Raw genomic sequence first — 23444 nt, forward strand, 5'->3', positions numbered from 1 at the left:
TCTTTAATGTTTGCTGGAGTAGCTCAGTTGGTTAGAGCGTGTGGCTGTTAACCACAAGGTCGAAGGTTCAAGTCCTTCCTCTAGCGACTAGCGACATTTGAACTCACCAGTTTCATACTAATAGTTCCACTGCAACAACACTCGGGCAGAAACTTGTTGTCTAGCTTGTATGGAAGGCTCACAAATTAAGAATTTTATGTCATAGAAGTATTTTTTTATAGATAATTTTACTTTTTTAGTTATATAACTGTCTTGATATTATAGGATAGAGAAAAAAATATTCAAATTACACGTAAAACGATTTAAAATTTGTAAACAAGGTCAGAAATTTGAACTCTTCAAAATTTACTTCCATAAGTTTGTATATAACATCAATTGAAACTAGTGACTAAATTTTATAATTATAAATATACACTTCAAATTTTTATTGATGTTGTGAAACTTACCACATTATATTATGGGTATAAGGCTGAGGTTGGGTTGTGTATGGTGAGCCTCAAATTAAGATATGTGGCTATTCAGATTGGTTGATTGTGCCAACTACCATTTAGTGTAATGACATCCTAGTTACCCGCGGTGGGGGCTTACATTTTTTGTTTGAAAATGTTTGAGAAAGTATAGAACATATACTACCTTGTAAATCATCATGGGCATTAAAAAAAACGAAAGAAGAATAATGGTCCATTTTAGTTCCGACTTTAATTAAATGGTCCATTTTAGTTCCGACTTTAATTAAATATGAGATCTTAGGGCCGCAATTAGGTTTCATTATTTCTTTAAAAAAAAAATATTCTTTAATGTTTGCTGGAGTAGCTCAGTTGGTTAGAGTGTGTGGCTGTTAACCACAAGGTCGAAGGTTCAAGTCCTTCCTCTAGCGACTAGTGACATTTGAACTCATCGGTTTCATACTAATAGTTCCACTGCAACAACACTAGGGCAGAAACTTGTTGTCTAGCTTGTATGGAAGGCTCACAAATTAAGAATTTTATGTCATAGAAGTATTTTTTTATAGATAATTTTACTTTTTTAGTTATATAACTGTCTTGGTATTATAAGATAGGGAAAAAAATATTCAAATTACACGTAAAACGATTTAAAGTTTGTAAACAAGGTCAGAAATTTGAACTCTTCAAAATTTACTTCCATAAGTTTGTATATAACATCAATTGAAACTAGTGACTAAATTTTATAATTATAAATATACACTTCAAATTTTTATTGATGTTGTGAAACTTACCACATTATATTATGGGTATAAGGCTAAGGTTGGGTTGTGTATGGTGAGCCTCAAATTAAGATATGTGGCTATTCAGATTGGTTGATTGTGCCAACTACCATTTTGTGTAATGACATCCTAGTTACCCGCGGTGGGGGCTTACATTTTTTGTTTGAAAATGTTTGAGAAAGTAAAGAACATATACTACCTTGTAAATCATCATGGGCATTAAAAAAAAAGAAAGAATAATAATGGTCCATTTTAGTTCCGACTTTAATTAAATGGTCCATTTTAGTTCCGACTATAATTAAATATGAGATCTTAGGGCCGCAATTAGGTTTCATTATTTCTTTAAAAAAAAAATATGCTTTAATGTTTGCTGGAGTAGCTCAGTTGGTTAGAGCGTGTGGCTGTTAACCACAAGGTCGAAGGTTCAAGTCCTTCCTCTAGCGACTAGCGACATTTGAACTCTCCAGTTTCATACTAATAGTTCCACTGCAACAACACTCGGGCAGAAACTTGTTGTCTAGCTTGTATGGAAGGCTCACAAATTAAGAATTTTATGTCATAGAAGTATTTTTTTATAGATAATTTTACTTTTTTAGTTATATAACTGTCTTGGTATTATAAGATAGGGAAAAAAATATTCAAATTACACGTAAAACGATTTAAAGTTTGTAAACAAGGTCAGAAATTTTAACTCTTCAAAATTTACTTCCATAAGTTTGTATATAACATCAATTGAAACTAGTGACTAAATTTTATAATTATAAATATACACTTCAAATTTTTATTGATGTTGTGAAACCTCAAATTAAGATATGTGGCTATTCAGATTGGTTGATTGTGCCAACTACCATTTAGTGTAATGACATCCTTGTTACCCGTTGTGGGCGCTTACATTTTTTGTTTGAAAATGTTTGAGAAAGTATAGAACATATACTATCTTGTAAATCATCATGGGCATTAAAAAAAAAAAAGAAAGAAGAATAATGGTCCATTTTAGTTCCGACTTTAATTAAATATGTGATCTTAGGGCCGCAATTAGGTTTCATTATTTCTTTAAAAAAAATATTCTTTAATGTTTGCAGGAGTAGCTCAGTTGGTTAGAGCGTGTGGCTGTTAACCACAAGGTCGAAGGTTCAAGTCCTTCCTCTAGCGATTAGCGACATTTGAACTCTTCGGTTTCATACTAATAGTTCCACTGCAACAACACTCGGGCAGAAACTTGTTGTCTAGCTTGTATGGAAGGCTCACAAATTTTTATGTCATAGAAGTATTTTTTTATAGATAATTTTACTTTTTTAGTTATATAACTGTCTTGATATTATAGGATAGAGAAAAAAATATTCAAATTACACGTAAAACGATTTAAAATTTGTAAACAAGGTCAGAAATTTGAACTCTTCAAAATTTACTTCCATAAGTTTGTATATAACATCAATTGAAACTAGTGACTAAATTTTATAATTATAAATATACACTTCAAATTTTTATTGATGTTGTGAAACTTACCACATTATATTATGGGTATAAGGCTAAGGTTGGGTTGTGTATGGTGAGCCTCAAATTAAGATATGTGGCTATTCAGATTGGTTGATTGCGCCAACTACCATTTAGTGTAAAGACATCCTAGTTACCCGCGGTGGGGGCTTACAGTTTGAAAAAGCCCATGTATCTTGAAACCAATTTAACACTAAGAATTCTACTTGATTTTATATTACGAGACAATTTCGCTGTTTAATTAGATCAATTTAATCAACGTATAATTAACTAAATTGAAAGCGTAAATAAAGTAAAGACACAGTAGAATTGTTACGCAGTTCGGAGCTCCTTCTCCTACGTCTGCGGGGCAACCCACGTCTGCCCAATCCACTAGATGTTCACCACAGAGTATTACAAGAGGTAACTACAAACGGCTCACAGCCTTTACCACTACAACTCTTCTAAAACACCTACTCAGGACTGAACCGTGCATGCCATAACCATCTTTGGTGTTGCACTTCAGCTGTCACAGGTACTGATTTGTAGTACAGGTTTAAATCACAATTAATATAATCAATATTAAAGCAGTAATGTAGGAAGCTTGCAGATGAGATTAGAATTTCAGAATTGGCAACTTCCTCTTTCATTTTCCCTTCCTTATATACTGTACGTAGCTTCCATTTCACCATGCCTTGATTGTAGCTTCATATGTGGCTTGAATTCTTCTCAACCACTCATTCATTAAATGAGATCTTCAGACTTGCTTCTTTGTCCAATTCATTAACAATAAATCTCCACCACACATTTTAGCTTGGTCCAATAATACTAATTACAAATCAATTTTAATTAACATTACATATTAATAAAATAAACTAATAAATTAGCCAATCTAATGTGTACTATTTTTCACACTTACAATCTCCCCCTTTGGCAATTTATTTGGTAAAACAATAGTATCATTATACTTTGGGAAAAGGAATGAATATTTTATTAACATCCCATAGTATACGTACTGAACATATAAAGAAAAGAAATGTGAAATTTAATTCTCTTAAGACCAGACCAAAGCTTATTTGTGTGTGGGATTTTATTTTGAATCTTGGTTGATGTTGACTCACAAACTTCATCCAATTAATAAATAGTGAATCATGCACGAAAAAGTGTTGTATCAAACATACCATATATGTCACGCTTTCCAATGAATTACTCCCCCTTTGTTGGTGCTTTCCTTTCTTCATATGCATTCCAAATAAACCCAATTCATACCATGCAGTCAACATACCAAATATACCAAGACATTCATACTTTCATACTTAATTCATTCATAGTCATACCAAAAATATTTATATAGTACCAAATTATTAATATACCATCCGAACCAAGGATTAACATCCATAACAAAGTATACCAAAAACAAAAAACTTACCAAACATCCAAACATTCCAAAATACTCCCCCTTTCTCCAATACTCCCCCTTTGTTTGTGCCAAATAAATGACAAACAAACCGGTGAACATCATTCTAGTGGATTGGATTAACTTGCAGACGGGGTGCCCGACTCAGATTCATCACTCTCAGAAATAGAACCAGTGCCAGCGCCAGTGTTAGATCGAATCCGAGCATAGATAGCCTCCATTCTGGCTATTTCTTCCAACTGAGCACTCAACAACTATTCTAAGCCATCAATGGTTATTTGTTGAGAAGCAACCGAGGTTCGAACTTGTGCAATTGACGCTTGAAGAGTGAGAACAATTTGACGGCGATCCATGAGCGTCGGAGGTTCCTTGATAGCTGTCGTAGGACGGGGATTCGGTGCAGAGGCAGTGTCAGCTGATGATGCAGGGCAGACACAGAGGGCGTGGCAGTTGGTGCGCCGGGAGTGATCAAAAGCGTAGCTCTATCATCATAGTGATCCTTATTTGTCAACCGATCATCATATTTATAGACTGAGGCATTAGTAATCACCTCCTCATCCGTGTAGGGCTTGAACCCGTGTTCCTGTAGAAGTCCAAAAATGACGCTAGGAAATGGTAGGTGTATCTTAGGTTCCCTGTGTCGCACTCATTGAGCAAGATGGCCAAAGATGATTTCTCCAAGATTGAGTGGGAGCCGGTTCCTGATCTTGTAGAGAAGGGCAGCAAGCTGGTCAGACACAAGATGATGACGCACAGCCGGCATCCAATTTGTTGAAGCAAGCCGTAACAGAATAGAGTAGACCGTGGTGAGTTTTAAGCTTTCAAGTCCGGTGTTTGGCCAAGTGACGATCTTGTTGTGAGTTAAAGCAGCGGCTAGGAGATTAGGACTCGGGTCAGGAGTAGCTTGATGATTTGGAGTACCCAAATAGGAATTAATTGCTGCCGGGCTTAAGGGATACCATTTATCCCGAATAATGACTTGTTGAAATCGCTGTGACCCCTCCGAAAATGTATCCAATGTTAAATTTGTGTAGAACTCGGCAGTGAGCCATCTGGAGTACGGAGCAATATGAACAAGTGAGGCAAGCAGGTATTGATCTCGCAAAATAGGCACAATGTTGCATTTTTCTGTCAATTCCTCCACTTTGATGGATTTTTCCAGAATAAAATCCCTAGTAGCATGAACATTCCAGTCAGACATCAAATCTGGAGACAGTAAAATAGGATGATATTTCTTCTTGGGTTGTTTCATCTTTGAGCCAGAGCGGACAGTAGCAGCTGCTGGTGCAGCGGCCGGACTTGGTACTGGGCCTGAAACTGATCTGGACCTTGTCATTCTGGGTGGCAATGTGGACCCTCTTTTTGATTGCTTGGAATTAGACAAGTAGACAACATCCTCCAATGCTCCAATTTTTCTTTTCTCGGCGGTACCTGAAACAGTAATTTTTTCTTTCCCTTTTCGGGAAGATTTGCCCACGGGCATAGAGATAATGGGAACAGAATCATGTGAGGTGGGCACATGGATGGGAACCTCTGCGGATTTTGAGACTGGAATGGTTATGGGAATAGAGAATGCAGCACAAGTCATGGGAGACACATATTGATTAATATTTCGAATGGTGAAGGGAGATGACACAACATGCATTAAATCAGATAAAGGCACAAGATTTTCAGGTAATTTATGTGAAGAAGAATCATACGGATCACCTTGTAAAGGAAAGGAATGGGCACACATATCACTAGAGGGAATGGTAGATACAAACTGATCTGGCAAAGAAATGTTGAAACCAGTATCTAAGTTTAAGATTAAAGTTCGAGAATAAATTAAATATGATAGGTCAAATGAGCCGTATAAGGTAACAAGAGGGCGTGAGGCGTGAGATGATAATTTTTAGATAGAGGTTTGGGGAAAAATTGAACTATATGGTTTGGTTTTAACTGGTATTAAATATGGGAAAAGAAAACTTTATGGATTAAAAAAAATCGAAAGAGTCCTTCTGCAACAAAGTTAAACAAACAGCCATGTTAACGTAAAAAGATTAATTAGAATTTATTTGTAATACCTGGTTTGGTAGATTAAGCTGTGCAACTGGGGCGAACGTTTCGTCGTAGTCGATTCCTTCAATTTGGGAGTAGCCTTGAGCTACAAGCCGCGCTTTATTTTTAGCGATGTTGCCAGCTACATTGGTTTTTTTTGCGAAAGATCCATTTGGTACCTACAACATTAACATTGTTAGGTTTTGGAATGAGAGACCATACCTTATTTCGTTCGAACTGCCCCAGTTCTTCTTGCATGGCCTTAATCTAGTGTTCGTCTGTTAGAGCTCCTTTGATATTCTTCGGTTCGATCTGCGAAGTATAACAAGAATATCCTGCTAGTTGAAGGTAATCACGTTTCAGTTTACCTCTGGTTTTTACGCCTGAATTAGGATCTCCAATTACATTTTGTATTGGATGAGCTTTCTGGATACGAATAGGGACATCAATGTTACATAGATCAGTGTCAGATTGAGACTCAGACTCAGTTCCTTGCTCAGATTGAGTTGATGTGGGAGATGGAATAGAGGACTCTGGATTAGGTTCAGGAGTTCTGGAATCAGAAGTTTCAGGACGACTTGTGTCAGGTTCTGTCACTGGTCCAGGTTGAGCCGTTGTGATAATACCTCTCGGTTGATCATCGATTACAACATTTGTGGACTCCATGATGGTTTTGGTAACTTTGTTGTATACACGATATGCCCTGCTGTTCGTTGAATAGCCGAGGAAGATGCCTTCATCGCTTTTTGGTTCAAACTTTGCGACAGGGTTTCGATCCTTCAAGATAAAACAGTGTGATCCGAAAACATGGAAATATTTAATGTTTGGTTTCTTACCTTTCCATAGTGTATACGGGGTCTGATTCGTGCCTGGACGTAGTTAGACCCGATTGATGATGTGACATGCAGTGTTCACAGCTTCTGCCCAAAATTTTTGAGGTAGTCCTTTGGCATTGAGCAGAACTCGTCCCATTTCTTGAATTGTGCGGTTCTTCCGTTCAACAACTCCGTTTTGTTGCGGTGTTTTCGGTGCTGAGTATTCATGTGTGATTCCTGTTTGGTTGCAGAAGGTATCGAACAGATTGTTGCCGAATTCTCGTCCGTGATCACTTCGGATTCGAATGATGGGCTCATTTCTTTCTTTTTGGAGTTTTAATGCCAAAGTTTTGAAGGCTTCGAGGGTTTCAGACTTATCCCTGAGAAAGGTAACCCAAGAAAAACGAGAATAATCATCTACGCAAACTAGTATGTATTTCTTACCTCCAACACTTTCTGTTTGAGTTGGACCAATGAGATCCATGTGGATCAGTTCCAAGCAGTGACTTGTGTTTATAGTGTGTTGCGCTGGATGAGAGGATTTGGTTTGCTTTCCTGCTTGACATGCACCACATATGGTTGGTTTGACTTTCAGCTTGGGTAATCCACGAACACCTTCGATTTTCACAAGTTTTTCAAGAAGTCTGTAACTTAGATGTCCTAGCTTTTGGTGCCAAAGCTCAGTTTCATCTATATTGATCCTGCAACACAAAACATTGTTAGTAAGAATATAGCAATTATCAGTTGACCTTGTACCTTCCATAACACATTGATTTGCTTTGTCTAGGACACTGCAACTATTTTTGTTGAAGCTCACGTTCCAGTTCTGGTCACATAGTTGACTTATACTTATAAGATTTGCATGAAGTCCTTTGACTAGTAGAACTTTCTCCAGCTTTGGCAGACCAACTACGTTTAGCGTGCCTATACCAGTGACTTGTCCTTTATACCGTCGCTAAAGGTAACTTCATCTTTGCTTGTGTTAACATTACTCAGAAATTTAGCATTTCCCGTCATGTGACGTGAACACCCGCTATCGAAGTACCATTTTTCTTCTTGGCCTGTACTTTTAAAGTGGAAAGATACTAATGAGATATAATCTGTCTTTTTCACCCAGATTTGTCTTGTAAAGGGTTGAATGTTCTTGTGTTTGAACTTCTCGATTCTTTGATCCTTGTAGAAGTAGTGGCATTTCGGTCTGGTGTGACCCCGTAACCTGCAATAATGACATACTGGGTTATAGGATTTATAGTACGGCTTGAGTGATCTTACTGTACCAACGCGATGTGTCGTTGTGCTAGATTCTGGAATATCTCCTCGACCGGGACCTGACGCTTTGACAAACACTGTTTTATCCTTTGAGCTGTTTCGTGTGAATCCTAAACCAAATTTTGTAGATGTCTTTCTTCCAGACTCAAGGATCTCGTCAAGAGTAGACGTGGTATCCATCATTTGGATTTGGCGTTTGTAGGTGTTCAGCTCCTGCTTCAGAGGCTGTACCTCTTGTTTCAGTCTTTCTTCTCGGGCCAATGCCTCTTTGAGAAGTAGATCCCTGTCAGCTATTTGAGTTTGATACACTTTCTTTGCATTTGTTACAATCCCTATTTCACTAGTTAATCTACGATTTTCTTTCCTTAGTGCTGCCCATTTGGGATACAATTTATTAAACTCGATTTCAAAAGATGATTCACTTGACTCTAAATCTTCTGCAGAATTATACTCGCCTCCTTCTGAGTCAGCAACATCTTCATGACACGGTTTAGCAGCCATATGTGCAGTAAAGGCAACAAAATTCCCAGAAATTTCGTCTGAGTCAGATCCTCCTGTTTCACCGTCCGAGTCATTATCACTCCAAGTAACTGCTGACATGGATTTCTTGCGTCGAAGATAGGTGGGGCACTCTGCTTGTACATGTCCGAAGCCTTCACAATCATAGCATCTGATCCCTTTACTGGTGGATTTCTCTTTGGACTGTCCTGGACGTGAACCAGAAGACTTGAAGGTTGATGATCCGGATTTAGAACTCGTTTTAGATGATGATGCCCCCTTATGCATATTCTTGTTTCGTGAACCTTTTGATACCTGTTTCAAAAGTTTAGAAAACTGTTTAGTAAGAAATACAACTGGATCATCACCTATTTCATCTAAGTTAGGTACACAATTATTTTCTTCAGCGGTAAATGCTACTATTTTTTGTTTCTTTGTGTGATCTGTTAAGATTTCCATCTCATAAGTTCTTAGATTCCCCATTAGTTGTGTTATAGTCTTTTTCTCCCAGTTGTCATGTTCTTGGATTGCTGTTACTTTCATTCGGAATTGAGGTGGCAGTGATCGTAGAATTTTTTTCACCAACTTTTCTTGAGTGAACGGTTCTCCAAGGACCATAGCTCGATTTGCTAGCTCTTGCACACGAGTGAGGAAGGTCACGATGTTTTCATCTTCATTCATCCGGAGCTCCTCGAAGTCTGACTGTACCAGTTGCAGTTTCGATTGTTTTACCGACGATGTGCCTTCATAGGTAGCCTCTAGTGCTTCCCATGCACCTTTCGCTAAATCATGACCTGCAACAATAGGAAATTGACTTTCATGAATTAGCCCATAAATAATATCTAGTGCCTTATCGTTGTGTCCAGCACTCGTTTTCTCAGCTTGGGTCCATTCATTTTCAGGTTTTGTCACTCGAGTTTCATCCTCACTGCTACTGGCTTTGGTTGGATGTTCCCAGCCTGTTACAATTATACACCATACTGCTTCACCTTGTGCTTTGAGATGAGTGCGTGTGCGCACCTTCCAATATGCATAGTTGTCACCGACTAGCTGGGGAAGAGCTTTAGTGTGCTCCATTTTGTAACACTCAATAACCCGTGAGATTGAACAATTTAACAACATCAGAAATAATAAAATTAACCGCTGAAGGATTGAGATCAAGGGGCATGGAGTAGCCAGATCGTCAGACTAATAACTTAAGTCTGGAGGCTCTGATACCAATTGAAAGCCCGTGTATCTTGAAATCAATTTAACACTAAGAATTCTACTTGATTTTATATTACGAGACAATTTCGCTGTTTAATTAGATCAATTTAATCAACGTATAAATAACGAAATTGAAAGCGTAAATAAAGTAAAGACACAGTAGAATTGTTACGCAGTTCGGAGCTCCTTCTCCTACGTCTGCGAGGCAACCCACATCTGCCCAATCCACTAAATGTTCACCACAGAGTATTACAAGAGGTAACTACAAACGGCTCACAGCCTTTACCACTACAACTCTTCTAAAACACCTACTCAGGACTGAACCGTGCATGCCATAACCATCTTTGGTGTAGCACTTCAGCTGTCACAGGTACTAATTTGTAGTACAGGTTTAAATCACAATAAATATAATCAATATTAAAGCAGTAATGTAGGAAGTTTGCAGATGAGATTAGAATTTCAGAATTGGCAACTTCCTCTTTCATTTTCCCTTCCTTATATACTGTACGTAGCTTCCATTTCACCATGCCTTGATTGTAGCTTCATATGTGGCTTGAATTCTTCTCAACCACTCATTCATTAAATGAGATCTTCAGACTTGCTTCTTTGTCCAATTCATTAACAATAAATCTCCACCACACATTTTAGCTTGGTCCAATAATACTAATTACAAATCAATTTTAATTAACATTACATATTAATAAAATAAACTAATAAATTAGCCAATCTAATGTGTACTATTTTGTACACTTACGAATTTTTTGTTTGAAAATGTTTGAGAAAGTATAGAACATATACTACCTTGTAAATCATCATGGGCATTAAAAAAAAAAAAAAAGAAAGAAGAATAATGGTCCATTTTAGTTCCGACTTTAATTAAATATGTGATCCTAGGGCCGCAATTAGGCTTCATTATTTCTTTAAAAAAAAAATATTCTTTAATGTTTGCTGGAGTAGCTCAGTTGGTTAGAGCGTGTGGCTGTTAACCACAAGGTCGAAGGTTCTCAAGTCCTTCCTCTAGCGACTAGCGACATTTGAACTCACCGGTTTCATACTAATAGTTCCACTGCAACAACACTCGGGCAGAAACTTGTTGTCTAGCTTGTATAGAAGGCTCACAAATTAGGAATTTTATTTCAAAGAAGTATTTTTTTATAGATAATTTTACTTTTTTAGTTATATAACTGTCTTGATATTATATGATAGAGAAAAAAAATTCAAATTACACGTAAAACGATTTAAATTTTGTAAACAAGGTCAGAAATTTGAACTCTTCAAAATTTACTTCCATAAGTTTGTATATAACATCAATTGAAACTAGTGACTAAATTTTATAATTATAAATATACACTTCAAATTTTTATTGATGTTGTGAAACTTACCACATTATATTATGGGTATAAGGCTAAGGTTGGGTTGTGTATGGTGAGCCTCAAATTAAGATATGTGGCTATTCAGATTGGTTGATTGTGCCAACTACCATTTCGTGTAATGACATCACTGTTACCTACGGTGGGGGCTTAGATTTTTTGTTTGGAAATGTTTGAGAAAGTATAGAACATATACTACCTTGTAAATCATCATGGGCATTAAAAAAAAACAAGAAGAATAATGGTCCATTTTAGTTCCGAATTTAATTAAATATGTGATCTTAGGGCCGCAATTAGGTTTCACTATTTCTTTTTTAAAAAAATATATTTTTTAATGTTTGCTGGAGTAGCTCAGTTGGTTAGAGGGTGTGGCTGTTAACAACAAGGTTGAAGGTTTAAGTCCTTCCTCTAGCGACTAGCGGCATTTGAACTCACCGGTTTCATACTAATAGTAAAATTGCAACAACACTCGGGTTGAAACTTGTTGTCTTGCTTGTATGGAAGGCTCACAAAGTAGGAATTTTAAGTCATAGAAGTATTTTTTTTATAGATAATTTTTCTTTTTTAGTTATATAACTGTCATTATATTATAAGATTTAGCGAAAAAAAATTCAAATTACACGTCACAACGATTTAAAGTTTGTAAACAAGGTCAGAAATTTGAACACTTCAAAATTTACATCCATAAGTATGTATATATCATCAATTGAAACTAGTGACTAAATTTTATAATTATAAATATACACTTCAAATTTTTATTGATGTTGTGAAACTTACCACATTATATTATGGGTATAAGGCTAAGGTTTGGTTGTGTATGGTGAGCCTCAAATTAAGATATGTGGCTATTCAGATTGGTTGATTGTGCCAACTACCATTTCGTGTAATGACATCACAGTTACTTACGGTGGGGGATTAGATTTTTTGTTTAAAAATGTTTGAGAAAGTATAGAACATATACTACCTTGTAAATCATCATGGGCGTTAAAAAAAAAAAAGAAAGAAGAATAATGGTCCATTTTAGTTCCGACTTTAATTAAATATGTGATCTTAGGGCCGCAATTAGGTTTCATTATTTCTTTAAAAAATAATATTCTTTAATGTTTGCTGGAGTAGCTCAGTTGGTTAGAGCGTGTGGCTGTTAACCACAAGGTCGAAGGTTCAAGTCCTTCCTCTAGTGACTAGCGACATTTGAACTCACCGGTTTCATACTAATAGTTCCACTGCAACAACACTCGGGCAGAAACTTGTTCTCTAACTTGTATGAAAGGCTCACAAATTAGGAATTTTATGTCATAGAAGTATTTTTTATAGAAAATATTAGTTTTTTAGTTATATCACTGTCTTGATATTATAAGATAGAGAAAAAAAATTCAAATCACACGTCACACCGATTTAAAGTTTGTAAACAAGGTCAGAAATTTGAACTCTTCAAAATTTACTTCCATAAGTTTGTATATATCATCAATTGAAACTATTGGCTAAATTTTAATTTATAATTATAAATATACACTTCAAATTTTTATTGATGTTGTGAAACTTACCACATTATATTATGGGTATAAGGCTAAGGTTGGGTTGTGTATGGTGAGCCTCAAATTAAGATATGTGGCTATTCAGATTGGTTGATTGTGCCAACTACCATTTCGTGTAATGACATCACAGTTACCTACGGTGGGGGCTTAGATTTTTTGTTTGGAAATGTTTGAGAAAGTATACAACATATACTACCTTGTAAATCATCATGGGCATTAAAAAAAAAAAACAAGAAGAATAATGGTCCATTTTAGTTCCGACTTTAATTAAATATGTGATCTTAGGGCCGCAATTAGGTTTCACTATTTCTTTTTAAAAAAATATATATTTTTTAATGTTTGCTGGAGTAGCTCAGTTGGTTAGAGGGTGTGGCTGTTAACAACAAGGTTGAAGGTTTAAGTCCTTCCTCTAGCGACTAGCGGCATTTGAACTCACCGGTTTCATACTAATAGTAAAATTGCAACAACACTCGGGTTGAAACTTGTTGTCTTGCTTGTATGGAAGGCTCACAAAGTAGGAATTTTAAGTCATAGAAGTATTTTTTTTATAGATAATTTTTCTTTTTTAGTTATATAACTGTCTTTATATTATAAGATTTAGCGAAAAAAAATTCAAATTACACGTCACAACGATTTAAAGTTTGTAAACAAGGTCAGAAATTTGAACACTTCAAAATTTACATCCATAAGTATGTATATATCATCAATTGAAACTAGTGACTAAATTTTATAATTATAAATATACACTTCAAATTTTTATTGATGTTGTGAAACTTACCACATTATATTATGGGTATAAGGCTAAGGTTTGGTTGTGTATGGTGAGCCTCAAATTAAGATATGTGGCTATTCAGATTGGTTGATTGTGCCAACTACCATTTCGTGTAATGACATCACAGTTACTTACGGTGGGGGATTAGATTTTTTGTTTAAAAATGTTTGAGAAAGTATAGAACATATACTACCTTGTAAATCATCATGGGCGTTAAAAAAAAAAAGAAAGAAGAATAATGGTCCATTTTAGTTCCGACTTTAATTAAATATGTGATCTTAGGGCCGCAATTAGGTTTCATTATTTCTTTAAAAAATAATATTCTTTAATGTTTGCTGGAGTAGCTCAGTTGGTTAGAGCGTGTGGCTGTTAACCACAAGGTCGAAGGTTCAAGTCCTTCCTCTAGTGACTAGCGACATTTGAACTCACCGGTTTCATACTAATAGTTCCACTGCAACAACACTCGGGCAGAAACTTGTTCTCTAACTTGTATGAAAGGCTCACAAATTAGGAATTTTATGTCATAGAAGTATTTTTTATAGAAAATATTAGTTTTTTAGTTATATCACTGTCTTGATATTATAAGATAGAGAAAAAAAATTCAAATCACACGTCACACCGATTTAAAGTTTGTAAACAAGGTCAGAAATTTGAACTCTTCAAAATTTACTTCCATAAGTTTGTATATATCATCAATTGAAACTATTGGCTAAATTTTAATTTATAATTATAAATATACACTTCAAATTTTTATTGATGTTGTGAAACTTACCACATTATATTATGGGTATAAGGCTAAGGTTGGGTTGTGTATGGTGAGCCTCAAATTAAGATATGTGGCTATTCAGATTGGTTGATTGTGCCAACTACCATTTCGTGTAATGACATCACAGTTACCTACGGTGGGGGCTTAGATTTTTTGTTTGGAAATGTTTGAGAAAGTATACAACATATACTACCTTGTAAATCATCATGGGCATTAAAAAAAAAACAAGAAGAATAATGGTCCATTTTAGTTCCGACTTTAATTAAATATGTGATCTTAGGGCCGCAATTAGGTTTCATTATTTCTTTTTAAAAAAATATATATTTTTTAATGTTTGCTGGAGTAGCTCAGTTGGTTAGAGGGTGTGGCCCTTAACAACAAGGTTGAAGATTTAAGTCCTTCCTCTAACGACTAGCGAAATTAGAACTCACAAGTCTCATACTAATAGTTCCATTGCAACAACACTCGGTCTGGAACTTGTTGTCTATCTTGTATGAAAAGCTCACGAATTAGAATTTTTATGTCATAGAAGTATCACGTCACAACGATTTAAAGTTTGTAAACAAGGTCAAAAATTTGAACTCTTCAAAATTTACTTCCATAAGTTTGTATATAACATCAATTGAAACTAGTGACTAAATTTTATAATTATAAATATACACCTCAAATTTTTATTGATGTTGTGAAACTTACCACATTATATTATGGGTATAAGGCTAAGTTTGGGTTGTGTATGGTGAGCCTCAAATTAAGATATGTGGCTATTCAGATTGGTTGATTGTGCCAACTTCCATTTCGTGTAATGACATCACAGTTACCTACGGTGGGGGCTTAAATTTTTTGTCTGAAAATGTTTGAGAGAGTATAGAACATATACTACCTTGTAAATCATCATGGGCATTAAAAAAAAAAAGAAAGAAGAATAATGGTCCATTTTAGTTCTGACTTTAATTAAATATGTGATCTTACGGCCGCAATTAGGTTTCATTATTTCTTTAAAAAAAAATATTCTTTAATGTTTGATGGAGTAGCTCAGTTGGTTAGAGGGTGTGGCTGTTAACAACAAGGTCGAAGGTTCAAGTCCTTCCTCTAACGACTAGCGAAATTAAATCTCACAACTCTCATACTAATAGTTCCATTGCAACAACACTCGTTCTGAAACTTGTTGCCTAGCTTGTATGAAAAGCTCACGAATTAGAAAGTTTATGTCATAGAAGAATTTTTTATAGATAATTTTACTTTTTTAGTTATATAACTGTCTTGATATTATAAGATAGAGAAAAAAAATTCAAATTACACGTCACAACGATTTAAAGTTTGTAAACAAGGTCAAAAATTTGAACTCTTCAAAATTTACTTCCATAAGTTTGTATATAACATCAATTGAAACTAGTGACTAAATTTTATAATTATAAATATACACTTTAAATTTTTATTGATGTTGTGAAACTTACCACATTATATTATGGGTATAAGGCTAAGGTTGGGTTGTGTATGGTGAGCCTCAAATTAAGAAATGTGGCTATTCAGATTGGTTGATTGTGCCAACTTCCATTTCGTGTAATGACATCACAGTTACCTACGGTGGGGGCTTAGATTTTTTGTTTGGAAATGTTTGAGAAAGTATAGAACATATACTATCTTGTAAATCATCATGGGCATTAAAAAAAAAAACAAGAAGAATAATGGTCCATTTTAGTTCCGACTTTAATTAAATATGTGATCTTAGGGCCGCAATTAGGTTTCACTATTTCTTTTTTTAAAAAATATATTTTTAATGTTTGCTGGAGTAGCTCAGTTGGTTAGAGGGTGTGGCTGTTAACAACAAGGATGAAGGTTCAAGTCCTTCCACTAGCGACTAGCGGCATTTGAACTCACCGGTTTCATACTAATAGTAAAATTGCAACAACACTCGGGCAGAAACTTGTTGTCTTGCTTGTATGGAAGGCTCACAACGTAGGAATTTTATGTCATAGAAGTATTTTTTTTATAGATAATTTTTCTTTTTTAGTTATATAACTATCTTGATATTATAAGATTTAGCGAAAAAAAAAATTCAAATTACACGTCACAATGATTTAAAGTTTGTAAACAAGGTCAGAAATTTGAACTCTTCAAAATTTCCTTCCATAAGTATGTATATATCATCAATTGAAACTAGTGACTAAACTTATTATAATTATAAATATACACTTCAAATTTTTATTGATGTTGTAAAACTTACCACATTATATTATGTGTATAAGGATAAGGTTGGGTTGTGTATGGTGAGCCTCAAATTAAGATATGTGGCTATTCAGATTGGTTGATTGTGACACCTACCATTTCGTGTAATGACATCACAGTTACCTACGGTGGGGGCTTAGATTTTTTGTTTGAAAATGTTTGAGAAATTATAGAACATATACTACCTTGTAAATCATCGTGGGCATTAAAAAAAAACATGAAGAATAATGGTCCATTTTAGTTTCGACTTTAATTAAATATGTGATCTTAGGGCCGCAATTAGGTTTCATTATTTCTTTTTAAAAAAATATATATTTTTTAATGTTTGCTGGAGGAGCTTAGTTGGTTAGAGGGTATGGCTGTTAACAACAAGGTTGAAGGTTCAAGTCCTTCCCCTAACGATAAGCGAATTTAGAACTCACAAGTCTCATACTAATAGTTCCATTGCAACAACACTCGGTCTGAAACTTGTTGTCTTTCTTGTATGAAAAGCTCACGAATTAGAAAGTTTATGTCATAGAAGTATCACGTCACAACGATTTAAAGTTTGTAAACAAAGTCAAAAATTTGAACTCTTCAAAATTTACTTCCATAAGTTTGTATATAACATCAATTGAAACTAGTGACTAAATTTTATAATTATAAATATGCACTTCAAATTTTTATTGATGTTGTGAAACTTAACACATTATATTATGGGTATAAGGTTAAGCATGGGTTGTGTCTGGTGAGCCTCAAATTAAGATATGTGGCTATTCAGATTGGTTGATTGTGCCAACTACCATTTCGTGTAATGACATCACAGTTACCTACGGTGGGGTCTTAGATTTTTTGTTTGAAAATGTTTGAGAAAGTATAGAACATATACTACCTTGTAAATCATCATGGGCATTAAAAAAAATGAATGAAGAATAATGGTCCATTTTAGTTCCGACTTTAATTAAATATATGATCTTACGGCTGCAATTAGGTTTCATTATTTCTTTAAAAAAAAATATTTTTTTTAATGTTTGCTGGAGTAGCTCAGTTGGTTCGAGGGTGTGGTTGTTAACAACAAGGTTGAAGGTTCAAGTCCTTCCTCTAACGACAAGCGAAATTAGAACTCACAAGTCTCATACTAATAGTTCCATTGCAACAACACTCGGTCTGAAACTTGTTGTCTACCTTGTATGAAAAGCTCACGAATTAGAAAGTTTATGTCAAAGAAGTATTTTTTATAGATAATTTTACTTTTTTAGTTATATAACTGTCTTGATATTATAAGATAGTGAAAAAAAATTCAAATTACACGTCACAACGATTTAAAGTTTGTAAACAAGGTCAAAAATTTGAACTCTTCAAAATTTACTTCCATAAGTTTGTATATAACATCAATTGGAACTAGTGACTAAATTTTATAATTATAAATATACACTTCAAATTTTAATTGATGTTGTGAAACTTACCACATTATATTATGGGTATAAGGCTAAGGTTGGGTTGTGTATGGTGAGCCTCAAATTAAGATATGTGGCTATTCAGATTGGTTGATTGTGCCAACTTCCATTTCGTGTAATGACATCACAGTTACCTACGGTGGGGGCTTAGTTTTTTTGTTTGAAAATGTTTGAGAAAGTATAGAACATATACTGCCTTGTAAATCATCATGGGCATTAAAAAAAAAAAGAAATATGAATAATGGCCCATTTTAGTTCCGACTTTAATTAAATATGTGATCTTAGGGCCGCAATTAGGTTTCATTATTTCTTTTAAAAAAAATATTCTTTAATGTTTGCTAGAGTAGCTCAGTTGGTTAGAGCGTGTGGCTGTTAACCACAAGGTGGAAGGTTCAAGTCCTTCCTCTAGGGACTAGCGACATTTGAACACACCGGTTTCATACTAATAGTAAAATTGCAACAACACTTGGGCAGAAACTTGTTGTCTTGCTTGTATGGAAGGCTTACAAAGTAGGAATTTTATGTCATAGAAGTGTTTTTTTTATAGATAATTTTTCTTTTTTAGTTATATAACTGTCTTGATATTATAAGATAGCTAAAAAAAAAAATTCAAATTACACGTCACAACGATTTAAAGTTTGTAAACAAGGTCAGAAATTTGAACTCTTCAAAATTTACTTCCATAAGTATGTATATATCATCAATTGAAACTAGTGACTAAACTTATTATAATTATAAATATACACTTCAAATTTTTATTTATGTTGTAAAACTTACCACATTATATTATGTGTATAAGGATAAGGTTGGGTTGTGTATGGTGAGCCTCAAATTAAGATATGTGGCTATTCAGATTGGTTGATTGTGACACCTACCATTTCGTGTAATGACATCACAGTTACCTACGGTGGGGGCTTAGATTTTTTGTTTGAAAATGTTTGAGAAATTATAGAACATATACTACCTTGTAAATCATCATGGGCATTAAAAAAAAATGAAAGAAGAATAATGGTCCATTTTAGTTCCGACTTTAATTAAATAATATAATAATATGTGATCTTAGGGCCGCAATTAGTTTTCATTATTTCTTTTTTAAAAAAATATATTTTTTAATGTTTCTTGAGTAGCTCAGTTGGTTAGAGGGTGTGGTTGTTAACAACAAGGTTGAAGGTTTAAGTCCTTCCTCTAACGACTAGCGAAATTAGAACTCACATGTCTCATACTAATAGTTCCATTGCAACAACACTCGGTCTGAAACTTGTTGTCTTGCTTGTATGAAAAGCTTACGAATTAGAAAGTTTATGTCATAGAAGTATTTTTTTATAGATAATTTTACTTTTTTAGTTATATAACTGTCTTGATATTATAAGATAGTGAAAAAAAATTCAAATTACACGTCACAACGATTTAAAGTTTGTAAACAAGGTCAAAAATTTGAACTCTTCAAAATTTACTTCCATAAGTTTGTATATAACATCAATTGGAACTAGTGACTAAATTTTATAATTATAAATATACACTTCAAATTTTAATTGATGTTGTGAAACTTACCACATTATATTATGGGTATAAGGCTAAGGTTGGGTTGTGTATGGTGAGCCTCAAATTAAGATATGTGGCTATTCAGATTGGTTGATTGTGCCAACTTCCATTTCGTGTAATGACATCACAGTTACCTACGGTGGGGGCTTAGTTTTTTTGTTTGAAAATGTTTGAGAAAGTATAGAACATATACTGCCTTTTAAATCATCATGGGCATTAAAAAAAAAAAAGAAATATGAATAATGGTCCATTTTAGTTCCGACTTTAATTAAATATGTGATCTTAGGGCCGCAATTAGGTTTCATTATTTCTTTTAAAAAAAATATTCTTTAATGTTTGCTGGAGTAGCTCAGTTGGTTAGAGCGTGTGGCTGTTAACCACAAGGTGGAAGGTTCAAGTCCTTCCTCTAGGGACTAGCGACATTTGAACACACCGGTTTCATACTAATAGTAAAATTGCAACAACACTTGGGCAGAAACTTGTTGTCTTGCTTGTATGGAAGGCTTACAAAGTAGGAATTTTATGTCATAGAAGTGTTTTTTTTATAGATAATTTTTCTTTTTTAGTTATATAACTGTCTTGATATTATAAGATAGCTAAAAAAAAAAATTCAAATTACACGTCACAACGATTTAAAGTTTGTAAACAAGGTCAGAAATTTGAACTCTTCAAAATTTACTTCCATAAGTATGTATATATCATCAATTGAAACTAGTGACTAAACTTATTATAATTATAAATATACACTTCAAATTTTTATTTATGTTGTAAAACTTACCACATTATATTATGTGTATAAGGATAAGGTTGGGTTGTGTATGGTGAGCCTCAAATTAAGATATGTGGCTATTCAGATTGGTTGATTGTGACACCTACCATTTCGTGTAATGACATCACAGTTACCTACGGTGGGGGCTTAGATTTTTTGTTTGAAAATGTTTGAGAAATTATAGAACATATACTACCTTGTAAATCATCATGGGCATTAAAAAAAAATGAAAGAAGAATAATGGTCCATTTTAGTTCCGACTTTAATTAAATAATATAATAATATGTGATCTTAGGGCCGCAATTAGTTTTCATTATTTCTTTTTTAAAAAAATATATTTTTTAATGTTTCTTGAGTAGCTCAGTTGGTTAGAGGGTGTGGTTGTTAACAACAAGGTTGAAGGTTTAAGTCCTTCCTCTAACGACTAGCGAAATTAGAACTCACATGTCTCATACTAATAGTTCCATTGCAACAACACTCGGTCTGAAACTTGTTGTCTTGCTTGTATGAAAAGCTTACGAATTAGAAAGTTTATGTCATAGAAGTATTTTTTTATAGATAATTTTACTTTTTTAGTTATATAACTGTCTTGATATTATAAGATAGTGAAAAAAAATTCAAATTACACGTCACAACGATTTAAAGTTTGTAAACAAGGTCAAAAATTTGAACTCTTCAAAATTTACTTCCATAAGTTTGTATATAACATCAATTGGAACTAGTGACTAAATTTTATAATTATAAATATACACTTCAAATTTTAATTGATGTTGTGAAACTTACCACATTATATTATGGGTATAAGGCTAAGGTTGGGTTGTGTATGGTGAGCCTCAAATTAAGATATGTGGCTATTCAGATTGGTTGATTGTGCCAACTTCCATTTCGTGTAATGACATCACAGTTACATACGGGGGGGGCTTAGATTTTTTGTTTGAAAATGTTTGAGAAAGTATAGAACATATACTGCCTTGTAAATCATCATGGGCATTAAAAAAAAAGAAAGATGAATAATGGTCCATTTTAGTTCTGACTTTAATTAAATATGTGATCTTAGGGCCGCAATTAGGTTTCATTATTTCTTTAAAAAAAATATTCTTTAATGTTTGCTGGAGTAGCTCAGTTGGTTAGAGCGTGTGGCTGTTAACCACAAGGTCAAAGGTTCAAGTCCTTCCTCTAGCGACTAGCGACATTTGAACTCACCGGTTTCATACTAATAGTAAAATTGCAACCACACTCGGACAGAAACTAGTAAAATTGCATCAACACTCGGGCAGAAACTTGTTGTCCTGCTTGGATGGAAGGCTCACAAAGTAGGAATTTTATGTCCTTCCTCTAGCGACTAGCGACATTTGAACTCACCGGTTTCATACTAATAGTAAAATTGCAACCACACTCGGGCAGAAACTAGTAAACTTGCAACAACACTCGGGCCGAAACTTGTTGTCTTGCTTGTAGGAATTTTATGTCATAGAAGTGTTTTTTTATAGATAATTTTTCTTTTTTAGTTATATAACTGTCTTGATATTATAAGATAGAGAAAAAAAAAATCAAATTACACGTCACAACGATTTAAAGTCTGTAAACAAGGTCAGAAATTTGAACTCTTCACAATTTACTTCCATAAGTATGTATATATCATCAATTGAAACTAGTGACTAAATTTCAATTTATAATTATAAATATACACTTCAAATTTTTATTGATGTTGTGATACTTACCACATTATATTATGGGTATAAGGATAAGGTTGAGTTGTGTATGGTGAGCCTCAAATTAAGATATGTGGCTATTCGGTTTGGTTGATTGTGACACCTACCATTTCGTGTAATGACATCACAGTTTCCTACGGTGGGGGCTTAGATTTTTTTTTTTTGAAAATGTTTGAGAAAGTATAGAACATATACTACCTTGTAAATCATCATGGGCATTAAAAAAAAAAAGAAGAAGAATAATGGTCCATTCTAGTTCCGACTTTAATTAAATATGTGATCTTAGGGCCGCAATTAGGTTTCATTATTTCTTTAAAAAAAATTATTCTTTAATGTTTGCTGGAGTAGCTCAGTTGGTTAGAGCGTGTGGCTGTTAACCACAAGGTCGAAGGTTCTCAAGTCCTTCCTCTGGCGACTAGCGACATTTGAACTCACCGGTTTCATACTAATAGTAAAATTGCAACCACACTCGGGCAGAAACTAGTAAAATTGCAACACCACTCGGGCAGAAACTTGTTGTCTTGCTTGTATGGAAGGCTCACAAAGTAGGAATTTTTTGTCATAGAACTATTTTTTTTATAGATAATTTTTCTTTTTTAGTTATATAACTGTCTTGATATTATAAGATAGCGAAAAAAAAAATTCAAATTACACGTCACAACGATTTAAAGTTTGTAAACAAGGTCAGAAATTTGAACTCTTCAAAATTTACTTCCATAAGTATGTATATATCATCAATTGAAACTAGTGACTAAACTTATTATAATTATAAATATACACTTCAAATTTTTATTGATGTTGTAAAACTTACCACATTATATTATGTGTATAAGGACAAGGTTGGGTTGTGTATGGTGAGCCTCAAATTAAGATATGTGGCTATTCAGATTGGTTGATTGTGACACCTACCATTTCGTGTAATGACATCACAGTTTTCAAAGGTGGGGGCCTAGATTTTTTGTTTGAAAATTTTTGAGAAAGTATAGAACATATACTACCTTGTAAATCATCATGGGCATTAAAAAAAAAAAGAAGAAGAATAATGGTCCATTTTAGTTCCGACTTTAATTAAATATGTGATCTTAGGGCCGCAATTAGGTTTCATTACTTCTTTAAAAAAAATAATCTTTAATGTTTGCTGGAGTAGCTCAGTTGGTTAGAGCGTGTGGCTGTTAACCACAAGGTTGAAGGTTCAAGTCCTTCCTCTAGCCACTAGCGACATTTGAACTCACCGGTTTCATACTAATAGTAAAATTGCAACCACACTCGGGCAGAAACTAGTAAAATTGCAACAACACTCGGGCAGAAACTTGTTGTCTTGCTTGTATGGAAGGCTCACAAAGTAGGAATTTTATGTCATAGAAGTATTTTTTTAT

At 34.2% G+C, this 23444-nt stretch overlaps 13 non-coding genes across 13 annotated transcripts; all 13 read left to right on the forward strand.

Moving 5' to 3' along the window:
* Positions 1–12: 12 nt before the first annotated feature.
* Positions 13–86, forward strand: TRNAN-GUU. Its single transcript has one exon. It is a non-coding gene; the product is annotated as a tRNA-Asn (tRNA).
* A 717-nt stretch (positions 87–803) lies between these two features.
* Positions 804–877, forward strand: TRNAN-GUU. The gene has a single exon. It is a non-coding gene; the product is annotated as a tRNA-Asn (tRNA).
* Positions 878–1594: 717 nt separating this feature from the next.
* Positions 1595–1668, forward strand: TRNAN-GUU. The gene has a single exon. It is a non-coding gene; the product is annotated as a tRNA-Asn (tRNA).
* A 635-nt stretch (positions 1669–2303) lies between these two features.
* TRNAN-GUU lies at positions 2304–2377 on the forward strand. The gene has a single exon. It is a non-coding gene; the product is annotated as a tRNA-Asn (tRNA).
* Positions 2378–11650: 9273 nt separating this feature from the next.
* Positions 11651–11724, forward strand: TRNAN-GUU. The gene has a single exon. It is a non-coding gene; the product is annotated as a tRNA-Asn (tRNA).
* A 692-nt stretch (positions 11725–12416) lies between these two features.
* On the forward strand, positions 12417–12490 carry TRNAN-GUU. Its single transcript has one exon. It is a non-coding gene; the product is annotated as a tRNA-Asn (tRNA).
* A 696-nt stretch (positions 12491–13186) lies between these two features.
* TRNAN-GUU lies at positions 13187–13260 on the forward strand. The gene has a single exon. It is a non-coding gene; the product is annotated as a tRNA-Asn (tRNA).
* A 691-nt stretch (positions 13261–13951) lies between these two features.
* TRNAN-GUU lies at positions 13952–14025 on the forward strand. The gene has a single exon. It is a non-coding gene; the product is annotated as a tRNA-Asn (tRNA).
* A 1379-nt stretch (positions 14026–15404) lies between these two features.
* On the forward strand, positions 15405–15478 carry TRNAN-GUU. Its single transcript has one exon. It is a non-coding gene; the product is annotated as a tRNA-Asn (tRNA).
* Positions 15479–18382: 2904 nt separating this feature from the next.
* TRNAN-GUU lies at positions 18383–18456 on the forward strand. Its single transcript has one exon. It is a non-coding gene; the product is annotated as a tRNA-Asn (tRNA).
* A 1469-nt stretch (positions 18457–19925) lies between these two features.
* TRNAN-GUU lies at positions 19926–19999 on the forward strand. The gene has a single exon. It is a non-coding gene; the product is annotated as a tRNA-Asn (tRNA).
* Positions 20000–21464: 1465 nt separating this feature from the next.
* TRNAN-GUU lies at positions 21465–21538 on the forward strand. The gene has a single exon. It is a non-coding gene; the product is annotated as a tRNA-Asn (tRNA).
* A 1667-nt stretch (positions 21539–23205) lies between these two features.
* Positions 23206–23279, forward strand: TRNAN-GUU. The gene has a single exon. It is a non-coding gene; the product is annotated as a tRNA-Asn (tRNA).
* The last annotated feature ends 165 nt before the right edge of the window (positions 23280–23444 follow it).

Source organism: Ipomoea nil, unplaced genomic scaffold, assembly GCF_001879475.1.
Source record: "Ipomoea nil cultivar Tokyo-kokei standard unplaced genomic scaffold, Asagao_1.1 scaffold0164, whole genome shotgun sequence".
In the NCBI taxonomy this organism is placed as follows: Eukaryota; Viridiplantae; Streptophyta; class Magnoliopsida; order Solanales; family Convolvulaceae; genus Ipomoea; species Ipomoea nil.